Source organism: Salvia splendens, chromosome 16, assembly GCF_004379255.2.
Source record: "Salvia splendens isolate huo1 chromosome 16, SspV2, whole genome shotgun sequence".
Classification (NCBI taxonomy): Eukaryota; Viridiplantae; Streptophyta; class Magnoliopsida; order Lamiales; family Lamiaceae; genus Salvia; species Salvia splendens.
Genome location: NC_056047.1, coordinates 12,885,157 through 12,904,042, shown reverse-complemented (window position 1 = coordinate 12,904,042; position 18,886 = coordinate 12,885,157). Strand labels below are relative to the sequence as shown.

General features: G+C 40.4%; 2 pseudogenes; one reads left to right on the top strand and one right to left on the bottom strand.

Moving 5' to 3' along the window:
- Positions 1-1,955: 1,955 nt before the first annotated feature.
- On the top strand, positions 1,956-3,662 carry LOC121772166 (annotated as a pseudogene).
- A 1,776-nt stretch (positions 3,663-5,438) lies between these two features.
- On the bottom strand, positions 5,439-12,618 carry LOC121772697 (annotated as a pseudogene).
- Between the last annotated feature and the right edge of the window lie 6,268 nt (positions 12,619-18,886).

The window sequence follows — 18,886 nt, the reverse complement described above, 5'->3', positions numbered from 1 at the left end:
GGCAGTCGTCTCGCCGATGTGGAGGTACTCATCGAATATGTCGGCCGCACCTCGGTATGCCAGCTGTCTGATTGCGGCAGTGCACTTCTGTATGGGCGTGTGGCCGGGTTTGCCAACCGCATCCTCCCTCATCCTGTAATACTCGTATCGACGCTCTAAAGCGCCCACGATACGCAGAAATAGCGGACGATGCATCCTAAAACGTTGCCGGAACATGTTCTCCCCAAACCGCGGCTCCGGAGCAAAGTAGTCCTCATATAACCGACGGTGTGCAGCGATGTGATCCCGGGTACTATAGTTCGACAATGGATGGGTCGAGGTATCGCCGGCTGCTGCTGCTGCAAGACCGCTTGTATCGTGCGATTTATCTCCCTGGACGTAACGGCCCGCAACTGTTCTTTAATTCGCCGGCGTACGTCATTAGCACCCGCACCACTACCACTACCACTAGCTATTTTGGATATATAAAAGAAACTTAGAGAGAAAGAGAAACTCGTTAAAACAAGTGGTGCGAATGAAATGATGTTCAACGAGCCGTATATATAGAGTTTTTTTTTAAAAAAAAATTAAAAATCGGGACGTCCGCCGGGACGTCCATCGTGGCACTGCAATGGCGGACGTCACGACGGACGTCCCCAGAATGCCGCGGAACTCCGGTGTCCACAACGCACGTCCGCGTCCGCCTCCCTGCTGCCTAAAGGCGAACGTCCCGCGCGGACTTCCTGCATGCCTGTCGGACGTTCGCCGGGACGGCCGCCGTTGCGGATGCTCTAAGATAGTAGTTACCAACGTTCCCCAATTTTAGGTTTTTAATTAATTTAAAAATCGCTACAATAATACGGAGTACTATTGTTACTCCAATGTTGCAAAACAGACGCTCTAAAATTTTTAAAGATTGTCCAAGTGTGGTAACGTACTAACATCATTCTCTATATAAGTAGAAAGGTCAGAGTATCAATTTCCACTGCTCTAAAATAAGTATAATTAAATATTCAAGATTAGAAATCGGATGTGGCTTTATATTTTTCTATGGTAGCATTCATGGTCTAACTAAGATTCATTTAAATATTCACGCAATATCATATTTTCACCATCGAAATTCTTTAGAAGTGTCTAGCAACAAATCGACATAAAATACTGTCATTACCAGTTTGCAACAATATAAAAAAAACTTAAAACACTGAGTCAAAGTAGGTAAAAAACCCTTACATCTAACACACAATTATCTTGAATTATTAATCCTATAATTTAAAGGATTGAAAAAAGTGTAAGATAGATAACAAATAACCGTATGTGATGTTCGAGTCATTAGACAAGATTATAGTGAGATACAATATGAGACAAACAATTAAAAATGAAACGTTTTCATTTTTGAACTGTCCTATTAAAAATGAAACATTTCTTAAAATAGAAATAACTCTATTTCTACTTCTCATCTCTCTTAATTTACTCTGTCTTCGTTAACTCACAAAGCAACACTACATAAAATCTCGTGCTGATTCCCAAATGTTTCACATTTAATGGGACGGAATCACGGTCACGGAGGGAGTACAATATATTGGAAAGGGGCCAAGATATATTGTCACAGTTCAAGTTTTCGAGAAAAATTGAACAAGAGATGATATTATATGTGACCTTTAATTATAAGTAAACGTGACTATATTATTGTAAATGGAGTATAGTATAGCATGAAGCCTAGGAGTAGGACAGATAAATGAATGTTAATAATTGATTCTCCAAAGAGAAATATTCACACAACCTTTCTGCAGATACTTGTGGAGAAGCTTCTCTTTTACCCACTATTCATTTAAATTATTGTACAACCAATGTAACATGTAGCATACATGATTGGTTGTTTGTTTCCTCGATATTCCAAGTGATTAATACCACTTGACTTTAATTTCATCCAACTTGATTCAACCATAAACGTCGAAATCAAACCAGCACAGTTCCTCTAGCTAACACCAATTATAAATAACTCACCTCACTTATTTTTCTTAAAGAACTACTTCTTCCGTCCACGAATAAATGTCTTCAACCGTGGACGATGGCGTGGACGAGTCGAAGGAGAGGGAACTTGTGCAGCCATGGCACGAGCAGCTAACGCTGCGCGGGCTTGTAGCCAGCGTGGTGATCGGGTCAATATTCAGCATTATCGCGATGAAGATAACTTTGACATGGACAAAGGTGCTTGCCAAACTGGGGATCTCTTCTGCTCCTTTCACCAAGCAGGAAAACACCATGATTCAGACTTGCTCTGTTGCATGCTACAGTATTGCGCTTGGAGGTTCGTTTTTATTTTTATTATTATTTTTTTTTGTAATTGCAGCATAAAATTTGAATACTTTTAGTTTTGTTAATTGATGTTGAGAAATACTCTGATTTAGGAGGATTTGCGTCGTATCTGCTGGCGATGAACAGGAAAATGTTCGAGTTATCGGGGGGTGTTGAGCGTGGCAGGGAACAGTCCGAGTACCGGTTGGATGACTGCTTTCCTGTTTTTAGTTTGTTTTGTAGGCCTATTCGTCTTGATTCCTCTTCGAAAAGTGAGTGTATTTTCAACTAAACTAGTGTTGATTGGAGTTATCACCATCCTACTTTATCTAATGACTTGGTTTTCAATAACGTGTAGATATTGATCATCGACTACAAATTGACATTTCCTAGTGGATTGGCTACTGCAGTACTAATCAATGGCTTTCACGGCAGAGGAGACAAAATGGCTAAGTAATAGTATTTGTATTTCTTTAACTAATTTAGTGAAATGTTTATTGACAAGATTGATGAATTTTGTAGGAAGCAAGTGAATGGATTCATCAAGAGCTTCGCCGGCCGGCAGCTTCGTGTGGGGTTTCTTCCAGTGGTTCTACACCGCAAAAGACAACTGCGGCTTCTCTCAGTTCCCCACTTTCGGCCTCCAAGCAAAGAAACAAACGTATAAAAACCAACATATATAAAAACTATCCACTGTTGTTATGAGTTATGAAAATTAGTAATGATAAATTGTGTACACGTTTGGGCAGATTTTATTTCGATTTCAGCTTGACATATGTGGGCACTGGCATGATCTGCTCCCACGCCGTTAACCTGTCGTTGCTGCTCGGCGCGGTCGTTTCGTACGGGCTAATGTGGCCGCTCATCCACCAGCGCAAAGGAGACTGGTTTCCAGCCGATATCCCGGAATCCAGCATGAAAAGCCTCACAGGCTACAAGGCCTTCATCCCCATCGCCCTCCTCCTCGGCGACGGCCTCTACAACTTCGTCAAGATACTAGGCATCACATTCATCAACATCCACAACCGGAGGCTCAATCAGAACTCCACTCATCCTAACTCGACCGCAGTTAATCCCACTCAGGACGAGGTGTTCGTTAGCCAAAGCCTCCCCTTCTGGATAGCAGCACTGGGCTACCTCATCTTCGCAGCTGTCTCCGTGATCGCAATCCCCTTCATCTTCCCCGACCTGAAATGGTATCTGGTCGTGATGGCCTACGTGGTGACGCCGGGCCTCGCCTTCTGCAACGCGTACGGCGCCGGCCTCACCGACATGAACATGTCCTCCCTCCGTTCCATGTTAATAGAGTCATTTTTCTATTTTGGGAAGTTCCAAGTTAATTGAGTCATTTCTATTTTTAGCAAAAAGTAATTCTTCTTTTTACTTTATTCTCTCTGCATCTCTCTTACTTTACTCTCTCTTACTTTTTTCACCATCCATTTAACACACTATTCTTAAACTCCGTGCCGAAAAGAAATGCCTCTATTAAAAAGGAACGAAGGGAGTACTTTATTTGATTTAGTATATTTTATTTTAGTTAGTTATTTTCCGTATCATTTGTAATCTTTTATTTTAATTATCTTGCTTGATTAGCAAGATAGGTTTAGGCTTTAGAATTCTATAAATTATAGAATTCTCTAGTATTTTGATTCATTGAGAAATAAAGTATAAACTTGTTCTCATTCCGGTTCTGGCGGAAATCACCCCCTAGCACCTCAACTAGGGTTTATCTTCCTTTTGTTCTTGTTACAAACGTGTGTGCTCAATCCCGATAGAACAAGGTTCTATCAATATGTCGCCGGCGAGGATGGGGAAGTGGATGCCGCTGCCGACGGCGATGGCGGTGCCGTTTCTGATTGGAGGGTACTTTGCGGTGGATATGTGTGTGGGGACGCTGGTTGTGTATCTGTGGCATAGGTTCAGGTCCAAGACGGCGCCGTTTGATATGTGGGGAGGGGCTGTGGATACTTCCGGCCTCGATTTTGGCTTTGGCCAAAGTGAAGCCACCGATTTGCATGAAATTCTTGGCCGGTTAGTTTGTTAGTAGTAGTAGTAGTAATGTAAGAATGAATAGAAGTTTGTTAGGTTGGGTAATTATAAAATCTACCCATTTCCTATAAGTCTATGATCTGTGTATAAGAAGAAATATATACTGTTATATCATTGATAAGAGGAATACGAGATAGTATGTTTTTAAAGACCGGTGTAAAATAGATTTGTTAGGTGACTAATTGAAAAACTATGCCTTTCTACTATTTTTGAATAATCTTACTACAAAATATACTTATGGCCACATGTTTACATACGTGTGTCAGTGACAACCGTGTTTTTTCTTTAATTTTTTGAGGGGATGCCCAGACTCCGGATCTGAAATTGTGATAATTTCCAAAAGAATTCAATAGTATAATCACAACTTTTACTATTGTTAGTTTACAAACGAGATGCGATTGATATTTAGTCCTAGTAAAATATTAGGATAATGACAATTTTTAATAAGACAATTTAACAATTGGCTTTAAAATTATCAATTCATTTGAGCTAGTCTAAATTTAAAATTTAAAATTTAAATTCGCACAACTAGATTAGAAAGATATAATTGAAACCTTTTATAGATTTGATGTAATAATTTAGAACTAGTTTAAATGTTAGCATTAACAACTACACCTCCCGCTTGGCAGCAGGAAAAGGTCCCTTCTCCCCCTCTGTATCTCTCAAAATCTGTCTTGCCTTTAGCACTCACCTATTCTTCTTTAAATTCTCCACAAAGTAATCATTGTGGCTTAAATTGAGTTTTAATGGAACCTTGAGTTTCCATGAGTGGGCCAACAGACTGACTAGCAGTAGCGTACACAAGTGAATTCTTTGAATTTAAAGAAATTTGAAAGACGGGAAGGATCGAAGAACAAAAATTTCAACATTCACGAAAGGGAGTTGTTTCAGCTTCACATGCTGTGATTACTATGATTTGTTAAGATTTTTTTAAAAGACGACTTAAATGCCATTTAAAAATCTAAATATACGCATGAATTTAATTTGATCTTTAGAATAAACTTCACTCAATTGCTAAAATTGCGGAGCTGCAAAACTCTGTAGATCCTCTTATATTTCTTGTAAACTAGTATAATTTTCTCGTAAATGTGACATTCCAATTAGATGCATCTTTATAATTGGCGGTAGTAATAGTTGCAAAAATATAAACGCTGCCTCATATTTATAGCAATAATTGGCTAATTTACAAAGCCTACATGAACAACAAACCTTTAATGGTTCTTAAACAAACAGAGTAACAGTAGGCCTCCTCCAGAAGAATATTTGCAATACCACCAATCATCATAATATACAGGTACAAAATTAGGCAATTACCCCGCGCAAAAATGGTATAAACTAATCGAATGGCATCAAGCCACCCATCCAAAGATTCCCAAGATTCAGCAACCTGCAGTGACCAATGACATGACATCAAAAGCTGAAGAAGAGAGCATGAAGTTGATTTTTAAATACAAGATGATAGGCTTGGTAAGCATAAATATCTTACCAAGAAAACAGGTCCATGAGTTGTGTCAATCAGTCAATGCACAGGCCAGCACCAGGTGGTAGCGTAAGATCAGCACATGCTGATACAGAAACGATATCAGCAACAAAGACTCTGATGGCCGGTATACTGGTTGGCGAATCCACCGATCTCGATGAAAGGCTCAGGGATGCATATCTCTGTTCAGCTTTGCTAATCTGCATGAAAATGATTCTTAAGTTTCATTCGAGAAAGTAGTATTATGACACAGAAAAGGATATGTGCTTGAAGAATTTCATGAAATATGGAGTAGCAGACAAGTAACCCTAGTAAGAAGTCCATAGAAAAAATTTCAAATTTTGGACTTTTTTAAGTAAAAATGGTCATAAAGGGTAAAGAGACCAATGGAAAAACAAGGCTTTCTGAAAAGTTAACAAAGTTCATAGGAATAGGGTTCTGAATTTAATCCGTAAGTACCAATGTAACTGAAATTTGAAGATAGCAGGTTATCAGATGATTACATTACTGCTCCATATGGCACTTTGCATTTTTAATTTGCTTAATACAATTGATTTGATGATTGCTGGCAGCTCAATACTTTTCAGACAAAGCACAGTAGTGATAATCCTTCTTTTTAAGCATAAGCAGAGACTTCCTACCTGTTGAAGCCCTTCATGACTCGGTACAAATTGAGAACTTTTCCAATCACTGTGAGGTGCAACTGGGTTCCCAACAGGCGGTGCTGTAAGATATCCAACCTTTAGATATGGCAACGGAAGCTGAAAAAGTACAAATTTGTTCAGATGTAATTATTTTGAGAAAAGATGGCCTCAATTATTAACTAGTTTAAAGAAGATATCTTAAAGTGCAAATATGAACGAATGTCTATCTTATGTCTTATCCTGCTGTCAGAACAAGGAGAAGATACAGCAAATATGAACAGATGAATGGCACATTACCATATGAGTACATTACTTTTAGGCCATGCGTGCTAGGACATGGGACAAAATATCCTATCACGAGCTATTAACCAGGTTCAAACAAGTCAGCTGAAAAACAGTAACCTGTTTCCATATTTCAAATCATCCTTACAATTAGTCATGATTGCAAATGTGTACTACATCTATGCCGTGGACTAACTTTCGCGAGGTTGTCATTGATTCACCTTCAGATAAGCATATCTTTGGGTAACAATGGACTTACTATAATATGCAATGATCTTACCCTATGGTATGCAATGGGCCCTAGCCAAGAATGTCTAAATACAGAAAATTTAACATACAGAATTCATGTTGGTTTTATGTCAAACACTTGATGTTCAATTTTCAATAAAATTTTGCATAAAATATGAAGGTTATCCTTTAAAGTCTTTTATTATAAAAGTATTATTTTAATTATAGCCAGACTAAAAGTTTAACTGAAATGAGTACGCTATTTTATAAAATTTCATTTTGAGTAATGTGTAGTTTTTGTGTAAACTTTTAGACAGATAAGGGTGTTACCAGGGCAGAAATAAGGGTTGGGCGTTTATCAGGGCAGAAATAATTTCCATACATAGGCTCAAATCTCAATTAAATGTCCAAGGCCTTTAATGGGAAGCATGAACCCGACACCTTGCCTATAGCAGTTTTCACTATTGTCTGTTTCTCACGAGCAGGTACAGGTACCACTATTTATCTTATAAACTACGCTGCATAGTTCAATGCTGTTGAAAGGTTTCGTACAGTCACGTCCCACATCAGATACAACGCCCATGCTCCAAATGTTTATATATTGTTAGCAACTTCGGTTAACTATATTGACAAAGCAAGGGTAAATATCAAGTAGTCACTACCAGCTTGTTGTGCCGCTGTATATCTATTGGGGCCTACCCCGTGGCCTGGGGGAATTACAGGTATTTTATAAACTGTAATGTTCCAAGATCAACTGTCAAACACCCAATTCCAAGCTCTTAACATTCAAGGTTAGTTATAACAATAGTATTGATCAAGTAGTTGCTAACTTGCTATATCAGAGCTTTTTGTGTCACTGTATCGTTATTGGCCATACCCTGTGGCCTGGAGGAGTTACAGGTATTTTATAAATAGTATTATCACAAGGTCAACTTCCAAATTTCCAAATTTCAAGCACTTATCATCCAATGACAGTTTAAAGTATAGTATTGGTAAGTGGAATGGGGGTGTCTAGTCTAGGGGATGTTCTCCAATCGCTGAATAAACCTAAGTGTTTATCATACAACAATGAATTCGACCAAACTAAATAATAGATGTGAAGTGGATTCAAGTGTAAATTAAGAGATCTGACATCTTTATGAGTATGAGGGTGCAAGATAAAAAAACAGTTGGTATAGCATTTTGAGAACTTCCATATAATTGCACATCCTCTGGATTAAGTATGAAATAATGTTGAAGAAGTGAATACTCACCATAGACCGTACAAGCTTCAAAGCACTACTGTAAACCTGAACCACAAGCATTAAACAAATGAGGTTGTCTCTCAAGATTTCTATTTCAGAATTCGGATAGCAGAATATTTTTTAGTAAATAGAGAAAGAGAAAGCTGTCCAGTGGAACAGAAAAATTATGCAATGATCGAACTGACAGAATAAGAACGAATAAAATAATAGACATGAAAGAAAATAAGAGCGCACAGCAAAATAAGTGTGATGTCGGGATTTTACTTAAAAAAGAATAAATTATATAGTCAGAGATATCAAATGTCTGGCCTATAATCTACCAGGTTCATCCCACAAAGGTCGACTTATTTTCCATATTCATCTCACCCATATAACATAGCACTTTCCCTGTCAAAAACGTCAATTATCATTTACTGAAAAAAAACCTTGTTAAAAATGTTGGTTTAAAATTGTTATATAGTTTCCTTGTAATTAACTGCAAGGAAAATAGGACGAATATCATATTTACAATACCAGGTAAATTAATTTTAGCAGAAAAAAAATAATTCAGGTTGCCTATTGCAGTGATGTAGAAGGAGTAGTGTGATCATTCTAGGGTATTTTCATAAAAAATGAAAAACAAGAGAAGATGTAACAGAGAAATATAAAGAATAATAGATAATGATCAAACAACAGTGTGCTTACTGAGTAATTGGGCTTTAATGCATGTGCAGCTGCAATATATATTGCAGACTGGCTGTACAACTCATCAGGTGATACCTCCTTTGCAGTTACATATCCCCCAGTTCTTGATATGTCCTCTGCTAAGCCATACTGCAAATTGGGTTAATAAGACCAATGCATGACATCCCTTTTCTAATCCCCGGTTTTACTTATGCTACCATAGCATGTAAAAATAGTACGTAGTAAAATTATGAAAGAGCAAGACTAGTGTCAAACTAACCAGTACAGTTCCAAGATTGTAAATTGCCCTATGGAAATCAAACTGCAACTGTATTGCTACACGAAACTGTAGGCAAATAAACACCTTGCCTATAGCAGTTTTGACTATTGTCTGTTTCTCACGAGCAGGAACAATTGCACTGAGTTCCTGAAACATCAATAGGAGCACAGGACAAAGAAAGTAAAGTCTCCAGATAGTACATGCATAAAGGGTATACTGCTAAAACATAACATTATCATCTTATTACAGTCAGAATTGACTAGAAAGGAAAAAAATGGTTTCTATAGATTAGATACTATTAAACGAACATGTAGAGCAAGTCCCCAATTGTTAAGCGCCTGTAAATTCATGTTAACATTAGAAAATATCAAGAAAAAAAGTAGAATAACAGTAGAGAGTTCCCTATGCGAAGGAATGAATTGAAAAATATTTGAAATAAAATGTTCATGAACGTAATTCCTCTATTCAGCATTTGTAGTGTAATACAAAGGGTTGTTCACTTTTGCCAGACTGAATGAAAATATCTACCTGACTGTTCCAGTTGAGTTGGACAGCCTTTTCATAATTCTTTGTAGCCTGCAAATAAGAGAACAACAGTATGAAACAACACTACTATACAAAACCTTTACAAAATCATGAAAGACATTCATGTGCTTAACCATGTTACAGGAATAACACTGGAAATCTAAATACTAAGAAGTCATGTGCCAACATATAGAAGAACAAATACCACATCAAAAAATGAGAAATCAGAACTTTTTTACTAACAGTTCTATACTTCAATTGAATATATAACTTCAATGAGAACATACATCATGCACACTTAGTGTTATATGTGTATCTGACTATCTGTCATTCTAGACTAAGAATGAAAGTAACAGGAGAAGTTGACATAGTTAATACACTTATGGATATAGAGAGCACCACTACTTATAACCATCAACTGCTGTCACTATTAATAATCATCTCTAAAGAGGCTTCTAATCAGCAGAAGAAAATAATAATCTAACATCCATGTGCAATAGTATGAAAAAACTGATAAAAGATCAATAACTCCTAACCAAACTAATATGCACAGAGCTTAAAATGGGATGGAATAATGTTCTACCTCTTTTAACTTCTACATTTTTCTTAAGTTTCCAGCTGGATTTAACTAAATCAATGCTTCAACAGGAGAGCTTTAGGACCATAAAGTTCAATGTCACTAGCTCTCATTTAAAAAATAAAAAATAAAAGGTCACCAGATCTGAACCAAAAGAATGGACGAAGTGATCAAGAAATCAAGAAAGATATTACAGTAAACACAAGGATTCTGCTCATAAATAGAAAGAACGCCAACACAACCGACCTGTTTCCAAAACTCCTATGCTTCCTTTGTCCGACCACGCATTTTAGCCCGGTCAGATATTGCTATAGCCGAATTATAGTAAGCCTGACATAGGAAGAAAAATATCACAAATCTCCATTTGAATAATAGAAACTATTTAACTGTTACAAAGTAAATATGTGTAAAAGCAAGAATTCTTTCGTCTCCAAAAATAAACACACGTATCAGTGACACGTACATCATTAAGTGTGGGGCAAAGGCAAGTAGCCTCCTCATACTTCTTGCATGCTTCTTCAAGCAAAGCATCCTTAGAAGGAGAACTAGATTCTGGACTTACATTATCTGCACTTTCCTGCATGCATAGTGCAAATCTCAGATAACCTTACAGCATTCGAGAAAAATGCAACTTCAAGGATATAATATATAGGTTGACTACATCAGTTACTGATAATAGTAACTTGGGTATCCAGAAGCCATGTTAAGCACAACATATCCAGTCTTAACTTTTAATACCATACAACACTTTCATTGCTTAGTAGCTGGCTTCAGGAGAAAACCTCAAGGTACCAAAATGAAGTTCAAAGTGTAAGTAAAAAAATGAAAAAAACATTTATAAAGTCTCATCACATTAAACCACTCAGACCTGAAGAACAAGGGCCCAATTGTACAGTGCATCATAATCCTCTGGATTTCTTTCTAAAGCAGTTGCATATCTGCAAATCAACGCAAAAAAGATGAGATTAACTAATGCAATGTTCGTGTAGGAAGCTTCTGCAAGGTATTCAAAAAGTTTTGCACCGGGAATCGGTATTCATATATATGTCACTCAAAAGTGGCAATTAGAAAACACACTTGGGGATTTGTGGCATGATGAATTACTAATTTACTATTAACCATAACAAACAAAAGGGAAAAAAAATTGAACAAATATATGTAGTAGTAGTTACATCATATATATGCTAAAGATAAAATTATTACCTCCTGGCAGCAAATGTAAGAATCCTTTGACGAGATCTACCTTCCTCATCAAGACCTGTGACGCTATTAATCAACTCCATCGCAGCATTATTCTGCTCGATATGAAGTTCCGAGTTTTGTTGGCTGTAATAACATCAAAATTCCAACCAAAAGTTTAGATCTATCATAAATAATTTAAAATAATAGATCAGAGTGGATTATGTTCCTTTGCCTTAAACATATACAGTACTTAAATAAATTGTGTTCCGGATCATGTTACTTAACACTGCTTCCAAGAATTACTCTTGGAAAAGAAATCAGTATTACACTATCCATACAATTGAATATCAGTCACCTACAGTTTTAATTGTTTCCTGACCAAAAACCAATTCAAGACATTTAATAGTTTTGAACTTAATTATTTCTGTGTTGCTCAACTTTGATCTCTCTATGAAAGGAATAAGTATCGCACTCAGTTCTGAGGACTTCTAACGTTTTACGTTTAGACACTTGAGCACCAGAATCCTTCCAAGTTTCACTAATTTCAAATTTAAATCACTTATACACCAAAAGATTTCAGAAAATATATACCTACAACTTAAGTTCAATGAGATTTAATCTAAGCAACAGAAAATGCAGCAATTATCAGATTCCCACTAGTCGAGCATCAACTATCATCGCTAGATAACTTTATGCCGTTGGACTCAGAGACTGAGCACACCTAGATCCGATATCTGACCGCATTACAATCAGTTGCGCATATTTAAGATATTATTTATATTAAGTATGAATCCTAGAACATTAACACTGCAATTGACTAACCTATAAGGAGTACCGGACTCTCCGGCGTCGTTGACACTCGCATCTCCATTCTTCAATTCATTGAGCAGCTCTCTCATAGTAAATGTCCGATTCCCCTCCGCGTTTTCCACCGCCTTCGAATCTCTCTCCACGTCTTGGTGCGACTGCGCCACGCTTGAATCCGCATCACTTAATTCTGTCGAGATTTCTCCTTCCGGAGCAGAATTCGACGCCTCGGTATTCTCCGGCCGCACTTCTCCCGATCTCTCAGCATCCGGTGATTGTCCATCAGTATCACTGGGATCAGGCTTCTGGAGATCTGGAGCTTGTGTTACAGAATAGATCCTTTGGAGTAGGATCTTACTCCTTAACCAAAGCTCAAGAAGGATTTAACGAAAGGGAACACAAAAAAAAACTGAGATTAGTTGTTTTCTTCTCTCCTTTCCTCAACGAGGAGTACATAATTTATAAGGAGCTACAACTAACCGCTACTATGGAAGGGAGACGTGCTATCTAGCCACTACAAGGAAATGGGAAATGCAATAACCAACTAAGAAATGGAAACGTGCTATACTATCCACTACTAGGAAATGGGAAAATGCAATACTATGAAAAACCAACTAATTAACCATCAGAGGACACGTTCAATCATGTGTGGCAGTTTCCAAACTCAACACGTAATCCTTCAAATATGTGGGTTGTTTTCCAGCACGGGCTTCACGGCGATGGGCTTCTGCTATCGGGCCTCCGATTGGATTCCTAATTGCAGCTGCTTGTTCCGTTTCTTCAGCTGATAGATCTTGGGCCTGAATCAGTGGGCTCTCTGTAACATCCCCCTCTGGTTGAAGAACCACCTTGTCCTCAAGGTGAAGATCGGGAAATTGAATGAGCAATTGCTGAACGGGCTCCCAGGAGGCATCATCGAGCGATCCATCGGACCACTGAATTAACCATTGTCGCTCATGTTTTCCGTTCTTCAAAATAGTGCGTTCTCGAACTGCGGCAATAGGAATAGAGAGGGGTCGATCCCCAATAAAGTCTGCCGGGAGTGACTGAACCACAGGTTGGGTTGACGAAGCAATGTATGGTCGGAGCAGAGACACATGGAAAACCGGGTGGATACGAGCTGACTCCGGAAGCTCGAGGCGATAAGCAACTTCGCCTACTCGTTCAATAACCTTGAATGGTCCATAAAAACGCTTGCTGATCTTAGCCGAGAGCTTTCGGGCCACAGAGCACTGTCGGTAAGGTTGTAATTTCAATAGAACCAAGTCACCGATTTGAAAAGTAAGCTCACGGCGATGACGATTGGCGGACTCCCTCATGCGCTGCTGAGCGATGCCAAGATTGCGACGTAACTGACGCATAAGTTCATCACGTTCAGATAAAACGTCATCTACGGCTGGTAGAGTGCTGGATCGAGGTGTATATGGTATAATAGAAGGTGGAAGTCTACCATACAAAGCTTGAAACGGACTCATTTTTAGCCCATCGTGGAAGGTAGTATTCAATGCAAATTCAGCCCATGGAAGAAGTATTGTCCAACGTGTGGGACGTGCATGAGCGAAGGCCCGAAGATATTGTTCTAATCCACGATTCTTAACTTCGGATTGCCCGTCTGTTTGAGGATGATAGGCAGTGCTCCGCTTAAGAGAAGTGCCGCTGAGGCGAAAGAGCTCGGTCCAGAAGTTGCTAAGAAATATAGGGTCACGATCAGAGACAATAGACACCGGAAATCCGTGAAGCTTGATGACCACATCCACGAATAAAGCAGCAACGCGGTGTGCATCAAAGGAAGAAGGCAATGCTCCGAAATGGGCAAACTTGGTGAGACGGTCGACGACCACCATAATTGTGCCAAGGCCGCGGGAGGGAGGCAATCCCGTGATGAAATCCATAGTCACCTCATCCCAAACTTGAGTAGGAATGGGCAGTGGTTGAAGTAAGCCCGCCGGAGGCTTAGTTGAGTACTTCGTTGTTTGACAAGTGATGCATGCCATAACAAAGCGACGGATATCAGCTCTCATCCGAGGCCAATAAAAGGAAGTGGCAACTCTTCGGAAGGTATGATCAACTCCCGGGTGACCGGCCGAAGGGGTGGCATGGCATTCCTCAATGATGGATTTAATCAAACTTGAACTGGCACTTAAGCAAAGACGATGGTTATAGAACACCAACCCGTCGTGAATTGAAAAAGGAGGCTGAAGATTGCCTTGGGCTGCAAGCTCATGATGCTGAAGTAATTCGGGCAGTGTCTTGTTCTCCCTACGGAGGGTAGATATCAGCTCTGGTGGAGGCTGACAATAAGTTTCCAGCAGAAGGGCCGGTTCGTCAACTTCGTTGCGCCGAGAGAGAGCATCAGCAACACGGTTGGATGAGCCTTGCTTGTACTCAATAGTAAACTGATACCCCATAAGTTTACGGATGAAGAAATGCTGCTCGGGAGTTTGAATTATCTGGTGCAATAATTCTCGCAAGCTCCGTTGATCCGTCCGAATAGTAAAGGTGCGACCCAATAGATATTGACGCCATTTTTGAATAGCTTCCACAATAGCGTATAGCTCGCGGTGATACGTCGAAGCAGATAAGCGACGGGGACCAAGCTTCTTGCTAAAAAAAGCAATAGGGTGATCATCTTGGAGAAGGACAGCGCCAATGCCGGTGGCTGAAGCATCTGTTTCAATAATAAATGGTTTCGAAAAGTTAGGCAGATGTAGAACCGGGGCTGAAGTCATTGCGACCTTGAGCGCCGTGAAGGCCGATGTAGCAGCATCGGTCCATTTGAAAGAGTTGGACTTTAATAGGTCAGTGAGCGGAGCCGCAATATGAGAATAATGGGCAATAAACCTCCGATAGTATCCCGTGAGGCCTAAAAAACCCCGCAATTGTCGCACCGTTGTTGGAGTAGGCCAAGAAGTCATTGCCTCAATCTTAGCGGGATCAGCATGAAGGCATCCGGCAGAAATTTGGTGACCAAGATAATCAACCATAGTTTTACCAAATGAGCACTTTGAAAGCTTGACATAAAAATGATTCTCCAATAAAAGAGATAATGTCGCTTCCAGATGTCGGAGATGAAGATCAAGGGAGGTGCTGTAAATTAATATATCGTCAAAGAAGACGATTATAAACTGCCGAAGGAATGGCCGAAACAGACGGTTCATGCAAGCTTGGAATGTTGATGGGGCATTCGTCAATCCGAAGGGCATGACAAGAAACTCATAGTGGCCTTCGTGGGTTCGAAAAGCAGTCTTATGAGAGTCACGATCATGCATTCGAATTTGATGGTAACCTGAACGAAGATCGAGCTTTGTAAAATACTGCACCGCACCAAGTTCATCAAAGAGTTCATCAGCCGTAGGTATTGGAAAGTGGTCTGGTACGGTGACTGCATTAAGGGCTCTATAATCCACACAGAAGCGAAATGTGCCATCCTTTTTTTTAACGAGCAGAACGGGTGAGGAGAATGGGCTGCGGCTAGGACGAATAAGCCCTTGGTCTAGCATTTCTTGAACCATTTTCTCTATTTCACACTTCTGAAAATGAGGATATCTATATGGCCGTACATGAACCGGGGAGGTACCAGTTTTAAGAAATACCCTATGATCAAATAGGCGTCGCGGCGGTAATCCTTGAGGAGGACTGAAAACTGGGGCGTGTGCAAGCAATACCTCACGAACGGAGGGATGGAGATCAGAGGGGGGATCTGAAGGCTGCAACAGTTGCGGTGCTGACCGAGGAAGCACAACAATTTCATAGCAGGCCGATAGGGACTCCGCATCTGCTAATGAAAATAAATGATTCATCGAAATCTGACGCAGAGGAGATGTATCACCACGCAGCAAAACTGGGGAGTCGTGCCAAGTGAATTCCATGGTTAGAGAGGCATAGTCATGAGTCACTCTCCTGAGCAATTGAAGCCACTGAACTCCGAGCACAATATCTGGCCCATGAATGGGTAGTATAAATAAATCCACCAGAAACTCGTACCCTTGAATATGGAGGCGGACCTCGAGGCATTGGTTGGTGCAAGATAAAGAATCTCCATTTCCTACATAGACCCGAAATGGGGTAGTGGGCTGCACATGTAGTTGGAGTTTCTCCACAATATTAGGATGGACAAAATTGTGCGTACTTCCGCCATCAATAAGAACTTGCACTGGAGAGCCAATAACAGTGCCGGTGAGGCGGAGCGAACGTGGACTGGAAGAGGCCGAGAGACTTTGCAAGGTGGACACATCGGCGATTGGAATATCATCTGCGGAAGGGTCCAGCGGAGTAGAGGAGTCCAGGGACTCATCATCGTCACCAACAAACAAGAGCAACCGTGATTGACAACGATGATTTCGGTGCCATTTTTTATCGCACCAGTAGCACAAGCCTTGAGCATCTTTAGCTAACTTTTCGGCAGTGGTGAGGCGCCGAATAGGGCGGTCAGATCGAGTGGAAGACAGTGGCAGATTGGTGCTGGATGTAGGTGGTGGTGTTGAGGATAGTGAAGGAGTGGAGCTAGTTGGAGAAGACCATTGTCGGCGTTGGGGAGTAGTGGCTGCAGAAATGGTATCCACATATTGAGCAGAGAGCTCACGAGCCAAGGCAAAAGCCGCCGCTAGAGAAGTCGGCCGACGAAGAGTAAGGTCGCGGCGCAGGAGAGGTTTGAGGCCCGCAATAAATACTGAGACCAAAGCTGGCTCGGCAACACCGCTAATCTTGTTGAGCAACCGTTCGAACTCTGTTTGATAGGCGAGGACGGTGGAGGTTTGTTGCAGTTTGGAGAGAGCCCCAAAATAATCTTCAAAGTGGCCAGGGTCAAAGCGGAGGCGGACTTGAGCCACAAAATCATCCCAAGAAGAAAGGATGATGTTGTTACGAACCCATTGAAACCATTCAGATGCCGGGCCCTCGAGGAGTAGACCGACCAAGCGAAGGCGCTCAGTTGGGGCTGTTGCATAAAAGTCGAAATATTCTGATATACGGAAAAGCCAGCCAGTGGGGTCTTGGCCATCGAATTTAGGGGCTTCGAGGCGAAGCTGGGAGCCGCGGAAGGCTGTTGGTGTAGTGTTTTGAGGAAAGGTGGGATGAGCAGGGTGGAATGGATGGTGCATGATTTGAGGGAGTGTGACTGAGGTATGGGGGTGGTGAATTGAGCTAAAGTCAGGAAGGGTGGGACATATTTGTGTAGTGGAAAGGGAAGGAGTGTGTTGGTGTGGGGTAAAAGATGTCGGGGGAGGCCGAACATTTTGAGGTGATGAAGCATAGGAAAAGGGAGGTGGCTGAAGTGAGGAGTGATATAGAGCCATTAACTGATCGAGGCGTTGCGTGAATGTCGACGCGAGCGATTCAATTTGTGTGTTGGTGGAGAGTTGTAGGCGATCAAAGTGGTGTTGAATTGGAAGGGGAAGAGACGGGAATTGCTCCGAGTGAGGAGTGGGAGTGTTGGGTGTGTGGTTGGTATTTGCTGAGGTATTGACCACGGTGGATGTTGTAGGTGGGGGAGTTGATTTTGAATGCATTGTGACTCAATGAAAGCACCAAATTGTTACAGAATAGATCCTTTGGAGTAGGATCTTACTCCTTAACCAAAGCTCAAGAAGGATTTAACGAAAGGGAACACAAAAAAAAACTGAGATTAGTTGTTTTCTTCTCTCCTTTCCTCAATGAGGAGTACATAATTTATAAGGAGCTACAACTAACCGCTACTATGGAAGGGAGACGTGCTATCTAGCCACTACAAGGAAATGGGAAATGCAATAACCAACTAAGAAATGGAAACGTGCTATACTATCCACTACTAGGAAATGGGAAAATGCAATACTATGAAAAACCAACTAATTAACCATCAGAGGACACGTTCAATCATGTGTGGCAGTTTCCAAACTCAACACGTAATCCTTCAAATATGTGGGTTGTTTTCCAGCACGGGCTTCACGACAATGGGCTTCTGCTATCGGGCCTCCGATTGGATTCCTAATTGCAGCTGCTTGTTCCGTTTCTTCAGCTGATAGATCTTGGGCCTGAATCAGTGGGCTCTCTGTAACAGCTTGGGTCGGTGGCGCGGCGGCTTCAGCAGCTAATGGTTCGGGTGATCCGTTTTGTAATTCGGAGTGGTCGGGATTCGTAGACATAGCGATGGCAGTAAAGATTGAGATATGGGAACCGGGAGAGGGAACAGAGATCTCTCTCCGTCTCTGTCTCTCTCTCTCTCAACACTGAAATGCAAATTATGCAACGACTAATTGTAGTGAAATTCTATTCTATTATTCCAGATTTATTTTTCACTGACACAACAAAATTGATCATTTCTTTCCTTTTTTCGATCTTTGTTGGTTAAACAATACGGGCCTAGCCCCATTCGCAGTAAAAGGCCCATTTGTCTAGCATTTTACTACTACTACTAACGTTTTTTATTACTACGACTTAACTTTATATTGACGTGCACCAAAGACAAAGGTTGTGAATTTACATAAAAAAAAAATACAAAGGGAAATATATATATGTATATAAAGTAGAAGCAAGCAACTTAATTTTTGTAGTGTCCAAGTAAAGTATTGATATTAAGAACACAGATCAAATGGCTAATCGCTGCATTTCCAAAAAAAATCTAGTACAGTGTTTTATACTCCTCCATCCGCGAATAAGAGTCTCATTTTTCATTTT